This window comes from Gymnodraco acuticeps, unplaced genomic scaffold (genome assembly GCF_902827175.1).
Source record: "Gymnodraco acuticeps unplaced genomic scaffold, fGymAcu1.1, whole genome shotgun sequence".
In the NCBI taxonomy this organism is placed as follows: domain Eukaryota; kingdom Metazoa; phylum Chordata; class Actinopteri; order Perciformes; family Bathydraconidae; genus Gymnodraco; species Gymnodraco acuticeps.
Genome location: NW_022990441.1, coordinates 137,732 through 160,000, shown reverse-complemented (window position 1 = coordinate 160,000; position 22,269 = coordinate 137,732). Strand labels below are relative to the sequence as shown.

The 22,269-nt window shown below is 40.4% G+C and overlaps 1 long non-coding RNA gene across 2 annotated transcripts; it reads left to right on the top strand.

Moving 5' to 3' along the window:
- The first annotated feature begins 1,435 nt into the window (after positions 1 to 1,435).
- On the top strand, positions 1,436 to 6,287 carry LOC117552273. Of its 2 annotated transcripts, none has more exons than XR_004569915.1 (3): positions 1,436 to 1,622; positions 5,594 to 5,698; positions 5,855 to 6,153. It is a non-coding gene; the product is annotated as an uncharacterized LOC117552273 (long non-coding RNA). The 2 variants fall into 2 exon arrangements; XR_004569916.1 differs by lacking the exon at positions 1,436 to 1,622 and adding an exon at positions 6,177 to 6,287 and having other exon boundaries at positions 5,477 to 5,698; positions 5,855 to 6,007.
- The last annotated feature ends 15,982 nt before the right edge of the window (positions 6,288 to 22,269 follow it).

Here is a 22,269-nt window from a genome sequence, read left to right as displayed (position 1 = left end):
ACATGTTTTATCATTTAAGACACACAGATTCTTTAGACTGATGAACAACAACAACAAAAAGTTATTTTTAAATGTTTTCATCTTTTAAAAATATTTCAAAAGGATTTTCAATAGAAGTTGTCTAGTACTGTGACTTTTTGTGGACTTCAGCTTGATGCTTACCAGACTCTTTGGCTCTAACAATATCTTGTGTTACTAATAGTGATGTCATAAAATTGGAGGATGATATGCTGTTGGGATTTGAGTATATCTGTCACAGAATTATGTATATCCTCCTAATCTTCTACATACTATTTGATTGTTTATCATCCTAGCAGAAAAATACAACTCATCTGTGAATAACAGGATAAATACCTTGATTAATTGCCATCCTAAGAAATACAACGGAATCAGTAGTTTCAGGAACATTTCCGCCATTGCTACTTGCAGCTTCCTTAAAACTGGTCCAATACAGTTCAGTTAAAAGGGAAATCACACCCAATTCTGGCTACGATAGCAATTAAAAACACCAGTGCAATAAACATAGTGCATGTAATAATTTCCAACGAATCATTCAAGTCAGCCGCAGTTGTAATGCTTGGATTTAATTAGAGGAGATATTTTGCCGGGGGTAACATTATAGGAAGGAAAAAACCTACCTATCTGATTTAAGATGCAATGGCCAATTAATGCAAAGGAGATGCACACTGATACACAGAGATGCCTCCCCTTGTAGTTAGACTAAAGATCTAGCTCATCAAGCAACTTGAAATAAAATCAATAACATAATTTGAGCACTTTGGATGCTTTACAACGCTATACCCAGGTTAGGCGACACCAATGATTAGAATACTATACACTCTAAAAAATGCTGGGTTATTTCTATAAACACATTGCTGGGTTGATTTGTCTGGGTCATAATTATGGGTTATTTGGGTACTGTAAACACACTGGTGGGTTATTCATGCTGGGTCAAAGGGGTACTTATTAGGGCTTCAATTGCAGTTGAACACCTGCCTGGGTTATTTTTAACCCAGAGGTTGCTTTATTCATTTTCCCACTTCTGAATCATTCTGGAACCATCTTTTTGTCATTTCTCACAACACAAGGTATGTAACCTATATTTTACCTATATTTATATAATTATACAATTCTGTAACTTGTTGAATCACTAGTAACTAAGTGATTTTGAAAAACCACTACAACCACAACAGTGATTTTGCAAAACCACTAATCAGCCAGTGATTTCACAGAATCACCAGTGTTCTTGCACACTGTGTAAGACCGAACATTACAGGCTTCTGAAAGGAAATGAGTTGTTTTAACTCAAACATTTAAAAAAGTTAATTCACCGCTAATTTTCTGATGACTATGAACTGATTTTTAATATTGTGTATACAGTGTTCAACCACTTAGGGTCATATTGGTAATAGTACTCAAACATTTGTACTGAATCTGTCTGACGCTGGTCTGACGTCATCACGTATGTGCTCCGCCCCCGACGTGCCTAGACGTTCTATCGCCCATGCCTTCACCAGAGTCCGCCATTAGCCCCTTGCCTCTGTTGAAGTCGCTCAGACTTTTAAGAATACTTTGCCCACCGTGCCGGAATCGTGATCCTTTTTTTTGGCCGCACTACTCTGGTGAGTTACGGCTTGCCTTTGCACAGTATTTAAATGATGTGTTATTAATTTCTGCATCTAATGCACTTTGTGTCGCATGGTGTGTTAGTTTGATTTGAGCTCTTGTTAGCTAGCCTACATTTAATATCTCCCTCACTTGAGAAATGATTTAACTTACGTGTAAGACAGTATTTTTATATTGTTTTAAGTTATATCTCAAAGTGGAACGTTTGTGTTGCAAAAGTTTTCTGGAAAAGTCGAACCTAAAATGGCGGCAGGCGGCGCGTTTTCTTTCTTCTTTTTTACCGCATTTCTGGGCATGTTTTATTAATTTAGAGGCATAGAGGATTAATTTGATCCACTACAATGTACCATAACCGTGCGTTCTGCATGTTTGTAAAAGCAAGCTAACTTGAAACACGAGACTATTCATTTTACAAGGTAATTTATACCCCCCAGCGTTTTCAAATACATGTAACTCAGCAAAGGTAATGATCGTGCAGTGATGATACTAATACTTCTAGAATCTGTGGAATCTCAGTTTTAATCTGATATCTTGTATGCGCAGTTACGATAAGTAGCCTATAATAAAGTATTTCTACCGTGAGTTCTGTGCGCTAATTTAGACTAATTTAATAGTGAGACTTGTGTTTTGTTTCGGTAAAAATGGTTCGTATCTTCAGTTAGCTGAGTTTCGTTAAGTGGGTATGACACATTAATAGGTTTTTAAATGTTAAGAAGCCCCTGAGACTTAAGTTTCGTGAACAAGAAGCCCTCGGTACCGGGGGCTGCCGGATTTAACAGATTAATAGTCTAGTGCGGGGGTGCCCAACCAGTCGATCGCGATCGACCGGTCGATCGCGCGGAGATTCCCAGTCGATCGCGAGATGTGTCTAAAAATAGAACAACAATATTCTGTTTTATCGTTAATGTCCTAAAACATAATCTTCCTGTGCCAGAATAATGCACTTGTACGCATCAAAGCTTTGTGATTGGCCGGCGTGACCCCATGTGTCGGGGCGTGGCTGGTGGGCAGTGCAATAGTTCGCTGACGTTGTCCGTGTCAACACCAGGAGTGACAGTCCGCACACACACAAGACCGCAATTATGGCAGAAGCAAAAATATATAATTTTCACTCCGAGTGGGAGGATGATTATTTTTGTATCTATTCCAATTCAAAGTCCATCTGTCTCATCTGCAATGCGAGCGTGGCTTTATCGAAGAAGGGTAATTTAGGAGCGGCATTTCAAAACAGTGCACAAACGCTACGAGACGGAATTCCCTCCTAATTCTGCCCTACGCTCCCAAAAGGGGAGGGGCCTGAGAGCACAGCTAAATGCACAGCAGTCCATTTTCACCAGGCTCAACAACAAGAGCAAGGCTGCTACCATAGCATCTTATCGTGTCAAGTCACGTTCTTGCGAAACACATGAAGTCTTTCAAAGACGGCGAAGTTGTGAAAGAAGCATTCCTGGAGGCTGCCGATGCGTAATGAAAATAACAGTAGCATTTCAACAGGTTTTTGATATGATATAAACTCAAGTTAGATACCGTTTCATTATAATTATTGTACAAAATGGTATAATAATGCAAACTTAAATTGATTATAGTCTATTATCAATTCAGGTTAAGAAACTAGTGTTGCTTGCATCCTATTTTAAAGGCATTTCTTTTTATAATCTACTAAAATGCAACAAAAAAAGGGTTTGATTCTATTAATTTTGTCTTTTATATTGCACTGTTGCAGCAGATTCCTGTGTAGCTTCAGATCTGAGTTGTCTTATTAGTAAGCCTAATTTATACTTTTGTAGCAACACTATTTTTATATAATGGCAAAGAAAGGGTTCAGAGTCTTTTCTTTTTTTCCTGTGTCATATGTGGCAGCACTGTTCAATGTTTCTTGAAAACATTATCCACTGTAGTGTGACGTGTGAATAAACTCTGTATCAACAACACTGTTGTGTAACTTCAGTTAAATACTTGTATGTGTGTAGATTAGAAAGAGGTAAGATAAAGGATCTGCAGTATTTTATGAAGTATTAATTGTACAAAGGTCAGTTTTATACAAGTAGAAGTGTGTATTTACCTGGTAGTAGGCTGTCAGTAATGGCTACGCCTCTCTATTTGGACTGGTAGATCTCGGCAGACTGGCAACTTTAAAAGTAGCTCTCGGTTCAAAAAAGGTTGGGCACCCCTGCCTTAAGGCGAGACACCCCAGGTGAATAGGGTAATTTGTTTAACTTAAAGGTATCAGCTAGAAATTTCTCCAGTTAATTACTTACAATAAGGCAATTGTCTTTTGTATTACAAGTTTCTGAAATAGCATGTTTAAATATGCAAATTATCCATTATCTCATTAAATATGCACATATTTTAACACATATCAGGAATCGAAATCTGAACTTTGGATATAGCCAGATTCAAAATTCTTGTTTCATTTTGTAGTCATATTAGTATCTAAGGCTTTTACAGAAGGGATATTGGATATCTCTTTTTATCACTCCATAAATCAGAAAATACTGTCAACAGCCTTAAAATATCCATTTTCGCCATGTTTTTAGGTATACAATGTTGTATAATTCAGGCTATGAATTATATATGAACAAACCCTTCTGTAAAAGCCTTCATAATATTGATAGGAATAAAACTGGCAGGTTTGGTGTATGTGCGTGCTACTGAAGTTGAAATTTCGAACTCAGAGTAGGAGAAAAAACTCATTTTGAGAAAACAACCTTTAAAGATTGCAGCTAAATCGCCAGCTAAACCCTCTGTTCTTTGGATGACAGCTTGCGCATCGACGCACTCCGTGAAGGTATTTCATGTTCAGGGTCATTTTTTTTTTATAACCTTGCTTCGTGCAAGTGACAATTGTTGTCGTCTTCTCTGTGAACGTTTTTTTCGCCGTTCTTTTGGCATTTTGAGATTTCAATTTCTAGCTGAAAGCTAACCAGGAAGTGTTTTAGCACACCACGTGACGCATCTGAACGAATCACGTTGTCAGAAATTGACACCAGCCAATGAGATTTTGTTTCTTGGTTTAAGACCCCTTTGTGCTTTCACGATTGGTTGCTGATACAAAGGAAATGACCATATTTGGATCCGATGAGATTGTGCAGGAGAGACACAGCTTTCCAGCGATACCTCTGTTGACATGGTGCACACAGCGGTCGCGGTACTTTATGTTACGTTAGAATGCTAACTTTTGGTGAATTTAGGAGAAATCTACAGACGAAAATAGACAAACTATAGTAAAATAAACACTTAAATGTGTATTTTGTACGTTTTCCTTCCAAAAGCCTGAAAGAAAACATGTTATGGAATCAAAATAGCACAAAATCTCAAAATTGACCAGTACTTGAAAAACGATGTTTTTGCCTGCCGTGTCTCGCCTTAAGGAAACTGACGCAACTGGCAGATATAGCTTCTTCAATCTGGTAAGCCTCACAGTGGAGAAACTGTGACAAGCTGGGGGGGGATGCGAGTGGAGCCTCGCAGCGGCGCAACTGTGGTATGGTTACGGCCCCTACACACACGGCGGCGGGCTTGTCTGAAGCTCGACCAACAACCAATTACATGAATATCCCGCCCGGGCACGCGGTTTGATTGGCTAGAGCTTGTACTGGCATATGATTTGATTGTCACAATGCAGTTTGGCAAAGCGTGAAGTCACTCCATTCAAAGTGAATGGAGTGATGTTACGGCCCCTACACATGGCGGCGTGCGTTGACGCTTCTGCCCATTCACTTTGAATGGGGTGACGTCACGCTTAGCCGAACTGCATTGTGGGAGCAAAGCTTTCATGTGATTGGTTGTTGGTCTAGCTTCAGACATGCCCGCAGGCAAGCGTCAACGCACGTCGCTGTCTGTAGGGTGCCTGTGAATATTGTTACGTTTTCCAATGGCTTGGAGATGCAAACTTTGTGCTGCTGTCTTTGATACAAGGGCAGAGTTACTTGAACATTATAACATTATTATTCCCTTGATTTAAAAGTTAATGCAGACTACCTTTGCCCTGCGGCGCAATGAGATCATCAATGATGAGCTGCCTGTTGGAGAGATCCTGGAACGCTGGCCTGCCTTGAAAATGGAGTCACAGGTGAAAATATTTTATTTATTACAACTATATAATTATTTTGTATCCCTTTGACATGTTTACTCAGATTTAGCATGTTATGTTTCGGTTTATCTCTGCTGCCTTCAGTCCACATATACATTGTACTGTGAATTAAATAGTCATTTTATATTTTGGCAGAGTTTCACAGGATAACAAACCTCAACCTGAAGAACCACTTCTATGCGGAGTTGGATAGACATGTCCTCCATCTTCAGAGCCTGTTCAGGAAGAAGGCGGCAAGGAAAGGAAACTGAACTTCTGGATCAGCTATTCGCCTCCTATGACCTCCAGGTGAGTCGGTTATGCCTCTTGGTGTTTTATTCTCATACTAGAGTGGATTATCTTTGTCAAAATGTTAATCTCTTCAGTCATGGAAGAGCCCTTTCTTGTGATATCAATTGTTGTGTGGTTATACTGTTTAGCATCCAAAGTAAAACAAATATATGTTCTCACACTCAAGGAGCAAGGTGACGTCCATGTCCTCCATGCTGCTGTCCTCCGTGCTCTGCCTGCATATCTGCATGAAGATGACTCCACGTTTCCGAGGCTGTGGCATGTAAGTCAGCATAATAACCGTTTTGAATGTATGTGACAGATCATCCACAAATATAGTTTATCTTGTTACATTGTTTCAGGAGCTCTAGCGCAGGTAGACAATTATTTTAATTTTTATAGTGAAAAAATTATAATAAATGATAGATTTAGTTTGAAAAAGTATGAACTGTCCTGGTGTCATTAAAGCTTGATTCTGTCACTCAGGTGTTGTTAATCAAACATTATCTCTTGTTTTCTCACATCCCATTCAGGTTCTACACTGAACAAAAATATAAACGCAACACTTTTGTTTTTGCTCCCATTTTTCATGAGATGAACTCAAAGATCTAAAACATTTTCTATATACACACAAAATAACCATTTCTCTCAAATATTGTTCAAAAATCTGAAAAAATCTGTGATAGTGAGCACTTCTCCTTTGCCGAGATAATCCATCCCACCTCACAGGTGTGGCATATCAAGATGCTGATTAGACAGCATGATTATTGCACAGGTGTGCCTTAGGCTGGCCACAATAAAAGGCCACTCTGAAACGTGCAGTTTTGCTTTATTGGGGGGGTCTGGGGGGGGTCCGAAAACCAGTCAGTATCTGGTGTGAGGGGTAGGATTAGGGTTAAGGGTAGGTTTTTTTTTTTGTTGAAAGCATTTATGTCAACTGATTGGTTATTTTGGAGGCTGACGTTTCTGGTGCTGTAACATTATGTTGTGCAATGCTAATAGGCGTTTCCTTAAACTCACATTATGCACAAAACATACGGTTATTTGATGTGATATGTCACTGATGTATTTTTCAGAAAACACATTTCTGAGAGAGGCAAGGCAATTTGGGAGTTATGGAACTCCCCACACTGGCTGACGCATTCATCCTGCTTTTTGCACTGACCTTTGCCCTGCATCTGAGCTACCCAAAAGACTTGGTATGGAGTCAGATTTGGGTCAATATTCTCGCGCGTAAAACAAGCTACTCACGAGCGGAAAATGTGCTTTTACACGCGCATAAAATAACCCTCGCGCGCAGATTAAACCCCCGCGAGCGGCTCTGCGCCCGCGAGCGGCTCTGCGCTCCCTCGCGAGAGAGACAGCCCTCTTGCTTGCTCGCGGGAGTGTCAGCCTCGCGGAGTCTGTCTACGCGCGCGTGAAAAGTTTCTGGCATTTTGGGGCGGAGCCACTGGACTTTGATTGACAGCTGCCAGGAAACCCGGAGTTGCCAGGTTTGATAAATGCCTGAACTGCCAAGAGCCGAGCAGTGACGGCAGCAAAATCAGTTGGATGAGATTGAATGGTAAAGTTGTCCATAAAAAAACTATTATATTCGTAAAGTGTACAGCTAATATATATATATATATATATCAGGCATGAAAATCACTCACCTTTCGGCGAAATTCGCCGTTTTGAATCCAAAATAGGTCGTTTGTGTGATTCATGTAGATCTGCAATAAAAATATTTTTGGGGTATGGGGGCGTCTGGGACCCGGAGTAATCTGCGGCCGCGAGCTGTTATGTGCCATCATGACACGCATGGTGTTTTTTTAATATATATTATAATGCAGATATTTCTCAAGGCCCTAGCACTGTTTTTATTTATTTAAGAGTTAAATATATTGAATTTGTATTGTGCTAAAATGCATTGTTCTTTTATAGTGGAAATGGAATGTTGGCGATTTGCCAAAGCTGTTCAAATTATCAATAAATGCATTTTTATATATATATATATACGGTGTGTTTGGAGATAATTCATTACACTATTATACATTATTATTATATTCTATTTAGCCCAACAATATAGTTAATTTCAATCACTCTCTTGGGTCAAATAAACAACCCCGCACATGGGTTAAAATGATCCAGCCCAGCATATGGGTTAAGACAACCCAGCGTGTGTTCTGTCCTATAGTGACTCAGCAGCTGGGTTATGATTGGGTTATTTTTTAACCCAGTAGTTTTAAGAGTGTACTGTATGTCTGAGAAGAATTGTAAAATGTATTGTCTCTATATACGTTTTAGAAACAAAGTTACTGGTGTGTTAGTTTGTGTAAAAAAAGTAGCCTGTAGCTGGATGTGTAGCAGAAACAGAACGAAAAGATTATCAGGCAGCAGTAGCAGCTTTGAAAAGAGACAGATTTATGGGACTAAACAGACATGTGTATAAATCAAGACATGGCGTTTAGGATACATTCATACAATTTACAATATGTTGTTCCATTTAATCAGCTTGTTTTTTGGGTGTGGAGTTCCTTTGGAAGCGGAGCTTATGGCTGGTCTAAGTTATGGGAACCAGTCAAAAGGAACACACTCATGCGCACAGACACACACATACATCTCCTTGTGTTGAGTTGGGAAAAGCAGGCCGTTTGCCAAATTGCAGTCAGACAAAATGGCTGCAGCCTTGCTAAATACACTGTGGTCTGTGGTAGCACTCAGTTAGACAAACAAACACAGCCCACAACCACCACCGCATTCAAAGAGTGTGTGTGTGTGTGTGCAAACATAACCAAGTCTTTGCATCCCGTATGTGTTCCCGTACCTTAGTAATTGCACAGTATTAATGCATTAGCGTGTGCCAATGTATTTGTGTGTGCAGAAGTGTAAGTGTGTTCACTTGCACCTATCAAAGCCAAAACTACACTCCGCTGCCAGGATGGAAAGAAAAGAGAAAGAGGAGAGGGGAAATAATAGCTGTTCACAGCTTAAAAAAACAAACTCTTCCAATAAATGTGCCCCCAATCCCCATCTGCCGCCCCCTTTTTCTTGTTCCGAGCTGCTTTTATGGGTGAAATTAGTCGTCCCCAACCCCCTGACAGGGCAATAAAAATCTCTGCCAGGTACATACACTTCTACTAGGCCTTAGAGAGCGGAGAAGAAAGAGGAAAAACAGAGATGGAGGAAAAGAGTAGACCATGGGGGAAGAAAGAATGGAGGAAAAGGAAGAATGGGAATAATATGAGAATAGTGAGAAATAAGCAAATGGTTGGGGTGGGAATAGAAATGTGAGAGTTGAAAATGTAAATGATGCTAAGAAAAGCATGAAGAAACAAAAGTAGGGTAAAATTGGGAGAAAAAGAAGGAGAGTGATTGATCGAGGAACGTTGAAGAAGGAGGCAATACTTTGTGAGGGGAGAAACAGCAGAGAAAATGACTTTTACATCTGTGGCCAAAAGTCCCTCTGGACGTTTTAACACACAGCAACATACGGAAACACACATATGCACACACACTGAGATTCATCCTTGACTCTCTTCTGAGAGTTTTAAAACTGAAAACTTTACATCCTGAATTGAACATAGATTTGAAATTTGCATAGAAAACCTTTTTTCCACATGGAAGGAAACGGAGGGATGTGGAAATACATAAATTCTGAGGGGCTTTTGACAGCAGCCAGGAAACAAGATGACTACTTGCCACTAGTGACCTCATCGGGGTCAAGGATCACACACCCTGAGAAAAGAAGCAATAGGAAAAATCTTTAAAAAGATGGTTGATGGGAGAATATTCTTCTCCCATCAACCATCCCCCTCCATCTTTTTTAGATTGTTCCGTACCCCTGGCTGTTCACTACTTTGACTTACATGACACAATGCTTTTACACAACTTTAATCTGTAAATGTTTATTATTCATACTTCCAAATGTTTCCATTGGCCTAGATTGTGGTAATTACAGTTATCAAGTTGAAACTATATCTGTTCATTGTAGAAATAAGCTAGTTCACATCTTGCCATGTACGCATCTTCATCATAATAACTTGTTCCCTCAAGTTAACATCATGTTCTCCTCCTCCGCCTCCTTTGGGACGTCAGAGCGCATATTTTTCAGAACAGATATGCTCCTACCTAAAATGGAAAAGTATGTTCAAGTCGATAGTTGACCGTTAAGGGAAGAAATACTAAATACTTTTTCCAGATCCAGACACTATCTTCTTAATCCAGCATGAATTATTGGACCCTATTTGCTCATATACTTCACCTCTTTCCACTTCAGACATAAATTGTTTTAATTAGTTCTGGAAATTTCAATCTAAAATTCCTTTTCACCTGTGTTATGTTCCAGTAAAAAGACAAGATGTTTGCAATCAATCGCAGGAAATGCCAGTAGGAGTCAACAGCGCTATAAACCATGTCCATGAAAAATACCTCGTAACACATTCCACCAAGCCTCCTCACTATGTTGTGCATGGGAAAATGGGAAAATGTCAGAAGGGTGTGATGATAAAAGTGTAACTGTAATACTTTGGTCTATAAAGAACTATCCTGTATCAAAAAAGTGATGGGATAAGCACCAGAGGCAGAATACACAACTTCTCTGAAGCAGTTAGTCATAATAACACATTTTGATAAAAGTGTAACCATACAATGAGTTAATAAGAATAACGTGCAAATACAACACAATAGTGTCACACCGTTGCCGCCTAACATCATTATTCTGCAGCTCACAGCCCTGAGAGCTTTATCTCAGTCCCTGTCAGCTTCAGTCAGACAGACAGGGACAAGTGTAATTGTGGCTTGCGGCTTGGCTGTGCATTCAAACGGAAAAGCAGCTTGTCCACATCTCTGTCTGTGTGTCAGCAAGGTCCATTTGTCTTCTAGGCTGTGTGTGAATGTGTGTGTATAGAAGGGCTCAGTGGAAATGAAGATTACGTCTTTTAGCCACTGTCAGTTGTAAATCTGGTAGTGGTGAGAAAAAGATGGGACACATGGACACACACACACACAGAAGTCAAACCACAAATGGGCCGATGGACCTGGTATGGTGAGAATGCTACGGCGGGCGCCCACTGCTGCAGCAAACTTGAATGAGCCATTTGTATAAAGCCCTTTCCCAGCATGCACTCACCCTCACACACACCATATGCTGAATGACATATGACTGTAAACCCACATTGGGTATCAAAACTTAACACCCACATGAGTTGAAACTGTACACACAGGCATTATACGCTCAGATAGGCATAATCACCACAAACAAACGTCACACGCTCTGAAAAGCTCTTGTTAACATCAAGTATTTAAAAGCTATTTCATTTTATTTTAGTCAAGTGTAATCATTTTTTTTAAAAAGAAGTCAGAATTCAACTGAAATAACACTCTAAGGTACAAAGTACTGGGATATTTTTAGAGTTTGTGAGTGCAATGCATATGCATTGTTTTTAGGTTATTTTTGTTGAGACTGTATGAATGAGCGGCAAGAAAACAGGAATTGGCGTAACCTGAGGCCAGGGGCTGAGTCCAATACACAACCCAACTATCAAACCGTTTGTGCGTCTGTGTTGTGACCTGTTGCCTGTTAGGAAGTGTTTGTTCAGTGTTTGCATAGTTAATAGAGAAATGATCCAAATGTTCTGCCAAAAAGGCAGTGTTTTGTCCTTCAGCAGTACAAGAAAAAATACTGTCTGGATGAATTACTGTTTTATTTTTTCAAACTTGTTGGAAAAGTCTGGTATGGGGCTAAAGAACCTACTTAATGTTGCATTAGTGCTACATTCATGTGGTGTGGGAAACACCAGAGAAAATTACTTTCAACTGATAAAACTCAAGTAAATGCCCCCACTAATAGACTACACTATCAAAGTGATGTTTTTGAGCAATAAAGTATCAAACATCTTCTTTGCTGTGCAAGATTTGTTTCCACATTGCGATTGTACACACCAAAGTCCACAAACTTCAAAACTGACTGGAATGTGGTATTGGCCTATGATGAGGTATACACTCTCCAGAGCCGATGTAGTTTTGATAAAGATAATACAAAAGTTATACCAAAGTTGCTAATGCTTTAAAGAGCCAGCAAGAAGATTGTCTTACTTTGACACTTGCATTAAATCCACTCCCTACAGTCCTTGTCTACTTTTGAACAGCTTAATAATACAATGTATCATGTACACACACCCGCATAAATATTAAGTGAATTTTACATTTAAAATAGTAAGTACAAAGGTTATCTTGTAAACATAAACAATCACCTTCATGGAAACTTGATTGTAACACCCACTTTAAATATTTGGACGGTTCTCTCGTGCGGTTTTATGTTTCTACTGTACAGTATTTTTCTTTGGAGCACACACGCACACAGTGTGAGTGTCAGTGATTAAGTCACAGGACACCATGCAGGCTGTCTCTCAGGAGCTCAGCTCCTGTGAGGCTCTGCAGTCTGGGCTGGCATGACCTGAGAGGGGTCAAATGTGAAAAACAACATGGTTAATTTCTTATTTCTTACACTTTTGTATAAGTCATATTTTTGTGCGATCAGATCTCCTTCTGCACAAAACATTATGTTATTCTACTTTAGATAAAAACAAATACTCCTACATCATGGTGATTCAGATGTTTCTTTGTAAAGTACTTTTTTAGTTTGTCACAAGTGTATTGCAGAGAACATTACCTAAACTGGGAGACGCTGGACTTGAACTCCACAGCACTTGTTGTCCATGGCTGGAGCAGACCCTGGCAGTGTGCCCTTCAAAAGGGCGTAGCATTCAAACAAACAAACATTTATTAAACCAGCTGTTTCAGGCCTATTGAGAGATGGCCTTCTGCTTCGAGACCATGCGTCTTCTGTACTAAGTTGCATTAGCTGCTTGGACCCTTGTATAACAACGCACTTCTTTTTTGTCTTGGTTGTTAGGTGGAACACATCACAATAGCACTAAACCACTAAGGCCCAAGTAGATCAAGTAAATCCTCAAATTGAATTTTGCAATAGCGGCTGATAAGGAAGACTTGAGCTGAAAGGGCAGATTTAAGAGCTTTTTCTTTAACACTATGCTTCAGAGGATTTGTCCAATGGGGTATAACATTAATTGGGTTGATTTAATCAGTTTATCTAACAAGTTAGAATTTTGAAGACCGTTTTACCTAGAATTGCACAGCATACCACAATATCAACCATTGTCAAAGCAAGATATAATTCAAAACATTGGCAACAGTTAGGCCACGGACTTAAGAGTGATTGAACATGAACAGTGTGTATAGAGATAACATTGTATGTGTGAGTGTTTGTGTTCTTGAGTGTTGGTCTGTAATCCCACGGCACGGTCAGTGTTTACTTTTCCTCTGGAGACATGAGTTCTATTTCAGGGAGTGGAGCAACAAGACGGGGAAGAGACAGGTGCCAAGGAAGTCAGCGCAGAGTCTATGAATAACAAACTGAAGGAGAAACGGATGATGGCGTGTTGGCGGTGAAAAGTAGCTCCCTTACAGAGAACACAACTACAAAAACAATGATTGACTTTTGAACTTGTTAATGTTATCATTACTCTTTCAATTAAATCCCATTATTAAGATTTGATCAATATTTTCTTAACTTTATTTACCTCTCTGATTCCACAATACCGTCTATTTAGATCCAAGTAGTCGCTCCCTTTTTCCTCTCTAGATATCTCTCACTGTGTTGATAAAACATGGCTCCCACCTCTCGTCTGTACGTACAGTAAATCATTTTCTCTTTCTCAGCTGCATGTTGGATTGCAGACCATTTCAATGCAGCAATTGCTGGAACATTTCCACTTAATATCAGAAAAATATCCACACACATTTACACATTCTTATTAATGTCTCATTCCATGTTGCCATAATTAAAAAACATCAATGTTCAATCTGAATACAACACATGCACAAACGTACAAGGCAAGGCAAGGCAAGACAAGTTTATTTATATAGCACCTTTCAACACAAGGCAATTCAAAGTGCTTTACAAAAAAACGAAAGACATTAAGAAAATGGCATTTAAAATCAGTCATTAAAAAGAAAAGATAATAAAATAAACATTAAAACAAAAAATACATGGATAAAAGTTACAGTGCAGTTTAAGATGTGAATAGTTCAATTAAAAGCAGCGGCAAAAAGAAAAGTCTTTAGTCTGGATTTAAAAGTAGTCAGAGTTGCAGCGGACCTGCATATTCTGTATGCATGTGCAAGCTCTACATTCTCCTCCGATAGTGTCACCGTGGTACTGCACAGTCCATGGTTGAATTACGTTCTAAGGAGAAGCAGGCAAACACACACAGTCATGCTAGAGAGGTTCCCAGAAGTTGTCTGTCAAGTGGTAATACCAGTCAATTATAGCCTACAAGCTTTTATAAAAATGATCAGTATCTTGGCTCGATGCGAAAACATGGATCATGGAAACAACACTGTAATGGCCACTCACACTTCCCAGAAACGATCACATAATTTACAGGCACTGGTCAAACTGTATGACACTTGTACCTCTGCCTCTCTGCTACTCTAAACACAGGATGTAAGGATTGGGGATCTGGAAATGTTACTTCCATTCATTTATTTGCCAAACAAATGCATGTTTGTTGAGGTATTTCACTAATCCCTCTCAGGAAGCACTGAAGGCTCACATAATTCCATGCAGAAACAAATCCACACTGCATTGGTGCATACAAGGAATGTATTCGCATATGAAACACGCTTCAGACATATAGTGAATGCATGCACACCCACCCACATGCAAACGCAGCGAGCAGGGAGATAAATCAGTCTGTGAAGAGGGTTACAGAAATCCATATTATGTGCTTACTTAGTTTCAACACATTAATAAAACTTGTCCCAGTCACAAGTCAGGAGCAGAGGAGAAACAGCTGTGTCTGCAGAAGATCAGGAGAAGGGGGAAAGTACTCCCCAATGCGCTGTGGGTATGGGTGTGTGTGTATGTATGCAAACTTTATCGTGATTTAGCTTTTACATGATATATCTCCTGAGTAATGACTACACAAGCACACAGACACAGCACAAAGAACACATTCAGCAGCTTCAACAGCTAGCCAATTAGTTTGCCCAGCCTACGTAGTTGACCTCTGTGCTGATATGCTCTGCTAAGATATGTTTTTTCATCCGTTAAGCTTTGCTGTCCTGACATTCCTATAAATCACAGGAAGCTGCCGTCAGCTGGCAATGCAGATGTTGGATGGATGGGAGACGACTTTATTTTTTTCTAAAGCCAAATTCTCTCCCACGCAGCCATATATACCAATGGGGACCATTTTCCGAGGCGAGCACACCCATCCGCTTCCCAACTGGATCCTTACCACCTGCTCATGAGACTTCTGGGAAAGGCCCATCAGCTGCCCAAGGCTGGGAGAGGGGAGTCTGCTGTTACAGACGAGCAGGGTTACAGGGGTTAACTCTCCAACAAGAGGCCGATTTACAGCCACGGACAGGAACCATCTATCAGCACTCTGTGGGCTGTCACAAAAGGGCCGGATCCATCTGCCTTGGGCCAAAGTCACTGCTCAAAAACGTGCCTTATAGAATTAAAAATGAATAGACGAGACACTTCCTGGTGCATGGTAATGACCTGCCAATGCAGCTCATTTAATTATCCCGAAGTTTTATAAGCATTTTTATGTGGGATATTATCCATACAGATTTATTTTCATGAGACTATGGTTAAAGAACATAAAAAGGTTGAAGATTGAATTAGGAAACATGAAAAATATACTTTAAAAGGCCTTCCTCTCAGATTATTCATAACTATTTGTTATAGTGCGTAAGTGGTGTTTAGCCACAAGCAAACGAGCAAATAAAATAAATACATACAAGATTTGTATTATCTCCTTAGCCAATATTTAGCGCACATGATGAACTGTTATCCACTATTTGTGGTTGAGAGAGAAAAAAGCACAACACATTCAGAGCCAGGCCTAAACAGAAGGGCTTTTCTTGATAATTCTCAGTGGTGTCCCTAGAAAGAGGATAATGGCTCAATGTGATGTTTCTAAGAATTTCAATTTAGTGTCCAAAATACCAGAATTTGGTTTGAAAGTAAAGAGAAAAAAATATATAATGAAGGAAATTAAAGAGCCATATAGTTGTACTGTTTGAGATGTCACCTCTACAATGAACATGGATCCTACTTTAATTTGAAAATAACCTGCATTAAAGGTGTTTTGGTTAAAGTTCAGGGGAATTGTCTAGGTGTGGAAACTTTCACTCCCACAGACTTACAAAGTAACATTTCCCATCAAACCTATGACTAGAGCTTATTTCTGGTAAAAAGACATCAGTAATTGTTTTACTAATGACACATTGTGCTGACAGTCAAAAAATATGTAGTCATTTGGGTGAAAAATGCAGAAACTGTACAGTATGATGGTGTTGTATTGGACATGAACAACAACTGCTGTAGTCTGTTTGCCTCAAGGATCAGCATTTCATAAGCAACAGTTTTTCCAAATAATTCAGAATAAAAGTTAAAGGTCCCATGTCATGCTTTTCCGGTTATTACCCGTCCCCTTGTGTGTTATGTAGCTTTCTCTGCATGTAAACGGTCTGCAAAGTCACAAACCCTCAAAGTACACCCTGTAGCGAGTAAAACTCTAACACAGAAAATACCTGTCTATGCTGCCCCAGAACGCCTCGTTGGAGATTTTTCTTTTTCCATTTTGTTCTTCCTGGGTACAGTGACGTGACCATACCCAAATGGACCAATTGGTCCAAATGGACCAATCCGTGGAGCTCCTCACACACACTTTCTCAGCGGCGAAACTGTGACGCGCTGGGGGGGGGGGGTGCTAGTGGAGCCTCGCAGATGGGGATGCTGCAGCCCCCTTAGCACCCCCCCTTCCCGCGTCCATGGTGCTCAGGCTGAGTTTTTCGCAGACCCCACGCAGCAACCAGGAAACGACACCAGTAATACAGCTCACACTGTCCGCTCCTCACAGCAGCGAGCCCCGCAACGTCCCGCCAACACGGCACCCAGACCCCACGCAGCATTCTCATCTGTTTGTCATTACTGGTGTCATTTTCTGGTTTCTAACGCCATTGTAACACATAATCACTGATGTTCCGCTGTAACGGTGGTGGACTCATCAGAACAGAGTGGGCGAGCTGACCAATCAGAACACAGTGGGCTCATATGGAGGGGGGGCAGGAGCTCCAACAAGCCGTTTAGGACAGAGTGAATACACATACTATACAGAGACGCTGTATGAGAAACAAATGTCCTTTTGAAACATTGAACAATGTAAATCTATTCTAGTAGACCTCAACAATGGAATTATGATCAGTAGAAATGGCCATGACATGGGACATTTAAGTTTAGAAATCCCTTTGCATGGTGCAACATATCCAATGAGCCATTGATGTCAAAACACATGGGAGCTGTAGTTGTAGGTAACTGAATTCTGATTCTGAAGTGTAGCAACATTGCCCATGTAGCCTTAGCTGCACCAGCTTGTCCATCTTAGTACAGGCAGGCAATATAATCTAATTTTGGGAAATGGAAAAAAGACATGGTGAAACTGCAAATCATTGGTATTACATTACATTACATTGCATTTAGCTGACACTTTTATCCAAAGCGACTTACAATAAGTGCGTTCGACCAACAAAATACAAACTTGAAGAAAACAGAATCATATAAGTACATCAGGCTTCATAGAGCAAAAACATTTCAAGTGCTACTCAACTGGCTTGAGATAAGCCAGCCCTTTATTAGTATATAAGTGCTTTGTTAATAGTTATATCGCTCGAAGTGGAGTCGAAAGAGATGAGTTTTCAGTCTGCGCCGGAAGGTGTGTAAGCTATCTGCTGTCCTGATGTCAATGGGGAGCTCATTCCACCATCTTGGAGCCAGGACAGCAAACCCACGTGTTTTTGCTGATGGGAACTTGGGTCCCCTTCGCAGCGAGGGTGCAGCGAGCCGTTTGGTTGATGCAGAGCGGAGTGCACGTGCTGGGGTGTACGGTTTAACCATGTCCTGGATGTAGGAAGGGCCAGATCCATTCGCAGCATGGTAAGCAAGTACCAGTGTCTTGAAGTGGATTCTAGCAGTTACCGGAAGTCAGTGAAGGAAGCGGAGGAGCGGCGTGGTGTGGGAGAATTTAGGAAGGTTGAAGACCAGGCGAGCCGCTGCATTCTGGATGAGCTGCAGAGGTCGGATGGCACATGCAGGTAGACCAGCCAGAAGGGAGTTGCAGTAGTCTAGGCGTGAGATGACGAGAGCCTGGACCAGAACCTGAGTCGCTTTCTGGGTCAGCTGGGGACGCATCCTCCTGATGTTGTAAAGCGTGTATCTGCAGCAGCGGGTTGTAGCAGCGATGTTTGCATGTATTGTTGCAGGAAAATAAAGCCCACAGAATGACTATAGTAGAGAAACAATTGTTGCTCAAATGTTAAAATTGTAATTTGGACAAGCTGCTCAAGTGAGGAAAGAGGAGCAGAAGACCGGCAGCTTTAAAAAGGCAGGGTGGGAGATTGAATAAGAGCGGGAGAGTGACGTTAAAGAAAGAGAGTGTGTGTGGTTGTGTGTGATACTCCACAGCAGGGTAATGTGAGCCTGTGGTCCCAGAGGGGACAGATCACCTGTAGAAACCCCCCACTCTTCTCTATCAAATGCCCCCAACCCCCATAATGGCATAAGCGCCCTCCCCCACACATGACACCCCCGCACTTTTCCAAACACCTGCATTCTCATGGACAGGAGCTTGAAAATACCAAATTCATGGAAGCAAATCCAGACAGCGTCAGACAAACACTCCCACACGCAGAATATTTGCAGTTATGCCCACTTACACCATTCCAAGGAGTTGGCAGGCCTATTAATACTGCACTTCAAGGACTAAGGGATTGGGCTTTGAGCCATAGGATGCTATCTGGTGACTGATACACACTTGTCTCTCTTTCTGTCCTCGGGGTACTGCCGTTCAGTCTGCCTGCCAAGCTGAAAGGTTAGACTGGTTGCATTCCCACAGTAAGACCAAGCTGGCCTAAACAGGGCTGTGGTCAACCTTACGTGTTTATGTCTTCATTTAAAAAAAGAAGAGGCAGTGTACTAAGAACTACATACTCAATAGAGTCGCACATTGACTCCGTTCAAAGCTGTTACCCTACGGTGAATTTACTAAAGTTTTAAAAAGAGTTTCAAAACATGTCATTTTTGCATGAAAAATGCAAAATTCCTCTCAATATTAAACAAAATAAATATGTGAAAACAAACAGTTATAACAGTGCCAACCATAGAGAAACTTAGACACAAATCTAATCTAGCCTATTAAATCATTATCATATCAGTGCTGCAGCTGATTTAAGCATCACACAGCTTTTCAGCAGTCGCCTCAAGTGAGACTGCATTATTACAGCACAAGTTTCCCTCACATATTCAAGGTAACCAAGATGAGTAATTGATATACAAAGATTATTTTGAGGGTGAAGTATTCCTTTAACTAGCCTCTCCTTCCCAAAGACAGAAGCTGTTTATAACAATAAACTTAGTGTTCACTTATTATATTTGCCCAGCCAGAGAACCTCATGTGCCTGCACATGTTGTTATATGTTATTGTGGAAGTAACAAAGGTGGCAGTGATGCAGAGTAGGGATTAGGGAAGTTAAGACTGTGAGAAGGTTTTGATCCAAGGCCAGCAAGGGCACATGTCCTTCCAAAGGCAGGGCGCTTAAGCATTAAACCATCAAAATGTTAGCAAGGGTGGTTAATTTAGGAAGGAAAACCGCACCATTGAGTCCCTTCTTTTGGCATCAACATGATAAAGGAATCACATGAATGTTGAGTTGGAGTAAACTGTGTGGCATAGATAATTAGAAAGCCCTGACTCTTTTTTGCTTGGCTTACAGCAGTGGAAATCAGCCTTAGTGGACTGCAGAAAACTCACAGACATCATGCTGCAATGGGTTAAATTGTACAATCTAGTTTGATAAAGTATCTAAAGACCTACTGGTGAAATGCTGCACACATTCACAAATGATAATTGTTGTTGATCCAATCGCTGCCCTCATTGACATGCACAGCTGAAATTCCTAAACCCTCCTGAACCTCCCACTTCCTGCCATCCAAATCAAGTTCTTAATACATTATGATTGGAAATGTCCTGCAGCCTACAAGCACTTTTTTCCATACAGTCACCATCAATTAACTAGTAAGCATAAATGTTTGTGTTATGCTTGCATCAACCCGTATGGCAGTCTGATTTCCTCTTGCAGATGATGGCTGGTTTGGTCAGAGTGAGTTTAACATAGAAGTAGGATAGCCAGAGAATACACTCCCAGCAATAAATCACAAACATATTATACAGTATTGTTCATATGTGACCTAAGATGATCTTTTTTTTCTTTGCTTACCAGCCAAATGTCCATTTAATTGGCCTGTTTGATTATTAACTCAGTGGTTTTATGGCCTAAAGGGTAACTGTGGTCATTATCCACTCAGTGTGATGGTCATTAGTCTGGCAATTCCAACACGTTGTCTACTCACCCCTGCTATTCACACTCTACTGTGAAAGTAAACAGTGGGATGGAGTGTGCGGGTGGCTCGGGCTGATAATGTGCTGCTGAACCACTTTACCTCACCCTCATTTATTTTATTACTTGTCTGACTCTTTTTCTTGTAAAAGTAGATCAAGTATTACGTATTTTCCCCTTTTCTCTTGGCTTAAATGAACAAACAAATGAAGCTTTGATTTGATTCTAAGTTTTCTCTATTTCATGGTCCCATTCATTTCTTTCTTTGGCACACACACACCACGCCCCTGATAATCATCAGCTCCAGGGCACACTCTATTGTTTCAGCTCAGTGCTAATTACTTCAGGTCTTGACCCCAGGTTCAGCCAAAGAGCAGTAGAGGGGGATGGTGCGTATGCGAATGTGAGTGAGCAGAGGGAAGATACGTGTGTTGGGGGTCGGGGGTGGGGTTTGCTAGTTGGAGAGGTCATTGCTGCTGCCAATCAATTGTCACACTGGATTTGCCTAAAAATCACACTATAATCCAGGAGTGAAAACACAGCAGCACAATGAGACCAGGCTGCCAGAGTGCTGCAGCTGTTTTCACGTATTAAGTATTTATGGAAGGCTTTTATCAACAGCAACTCCTGGAAATATCTGACACACAAATCCCAGGAGAAAAAGAGATAAGATAAGATAAAATGAACCTTTATTAATCCCCGAGGGGAAATGCAGTTGTACAAAGCAGCAACAGGGTAAGCGTGAAAAAACAGGACAGCAAAGATTCACACAGATTAATAAAATCAAAAATAAATAAAATCAAGAAAAAAAAAAAAAAAAGATATGGAAATGATTAGGCCCGAAGCGAACATAATTTGTTAGGCTGCAACCCTGCTCATTTTTCTTGTCTCTGTCCAGGTTTTTTTTTTGCTGGTTTCTCATATTTCTCTGCTTTGTGTCTTGGGCAGAAGAAGATAGATGAGTTTGAGATCAAAAAGGCATAAATGATCTCACCCAAATTCAGTTGTTTCAAAGGTTCCGAACTTAGGGAAAAATGCTGAAACAGACATTAAGAAATAGTTTGATTTCAGGATTAAGTGGAATCAAATATTGTATATAGAATCAAACATAACTTTCCATCTAGTATAAAGTAAAATATATATCGGTCTGAACATTAATCTCATCTGATTCTTGCTCCATTTAACAAAAAAGTGACATTAGAATACAGTTGCAGGCATTTGTGGTATTTGAAAAGGCCTGGAGCTCTTAAGTTGAGTTTGATTACACCTGGCAGCCTCAGAACTGTAAATCAAGTACTCCTTGAGCTCTCATCCTCCCAAGATATTTGCAATAAATCCAAGCACTTTCCTACCCAAGTCCACTTTTACAACACAGAAAAGCCAAAACAACACATTTCAGTTCTAGCTTCATGCTGTAAAGGAGAAGTCTTCTCCCAGGGTGCCACAAGCAAACAAAACCTGTCCAGTATGAGCATTCATTGCAATGCTAAACAGATTTCCAATGCTTCAGCATCACTTAAGGCCCTACTTTCAATTACAATGTCACGGGCACTTAGAGCTGACAGCCCTTTAGACAGGGAGATTGGAACCTGTGGTGAATTCCAGACAGGCTTTAAAGACCATTATAGGTACTTTAAATATAAAATAAAAACACACACGTTTTCAAATGCTTATTTTCTAAAAATACAGCCAACATACACACATGTAAGCCACATCAGCCAGTATAAATAGATGTTCTGGATATTGTCAGAATTAGTGGGGAAGCTCGATTATTTTCTTTGCAGGAGGAGAGTGGTAAAAGAAGAGAA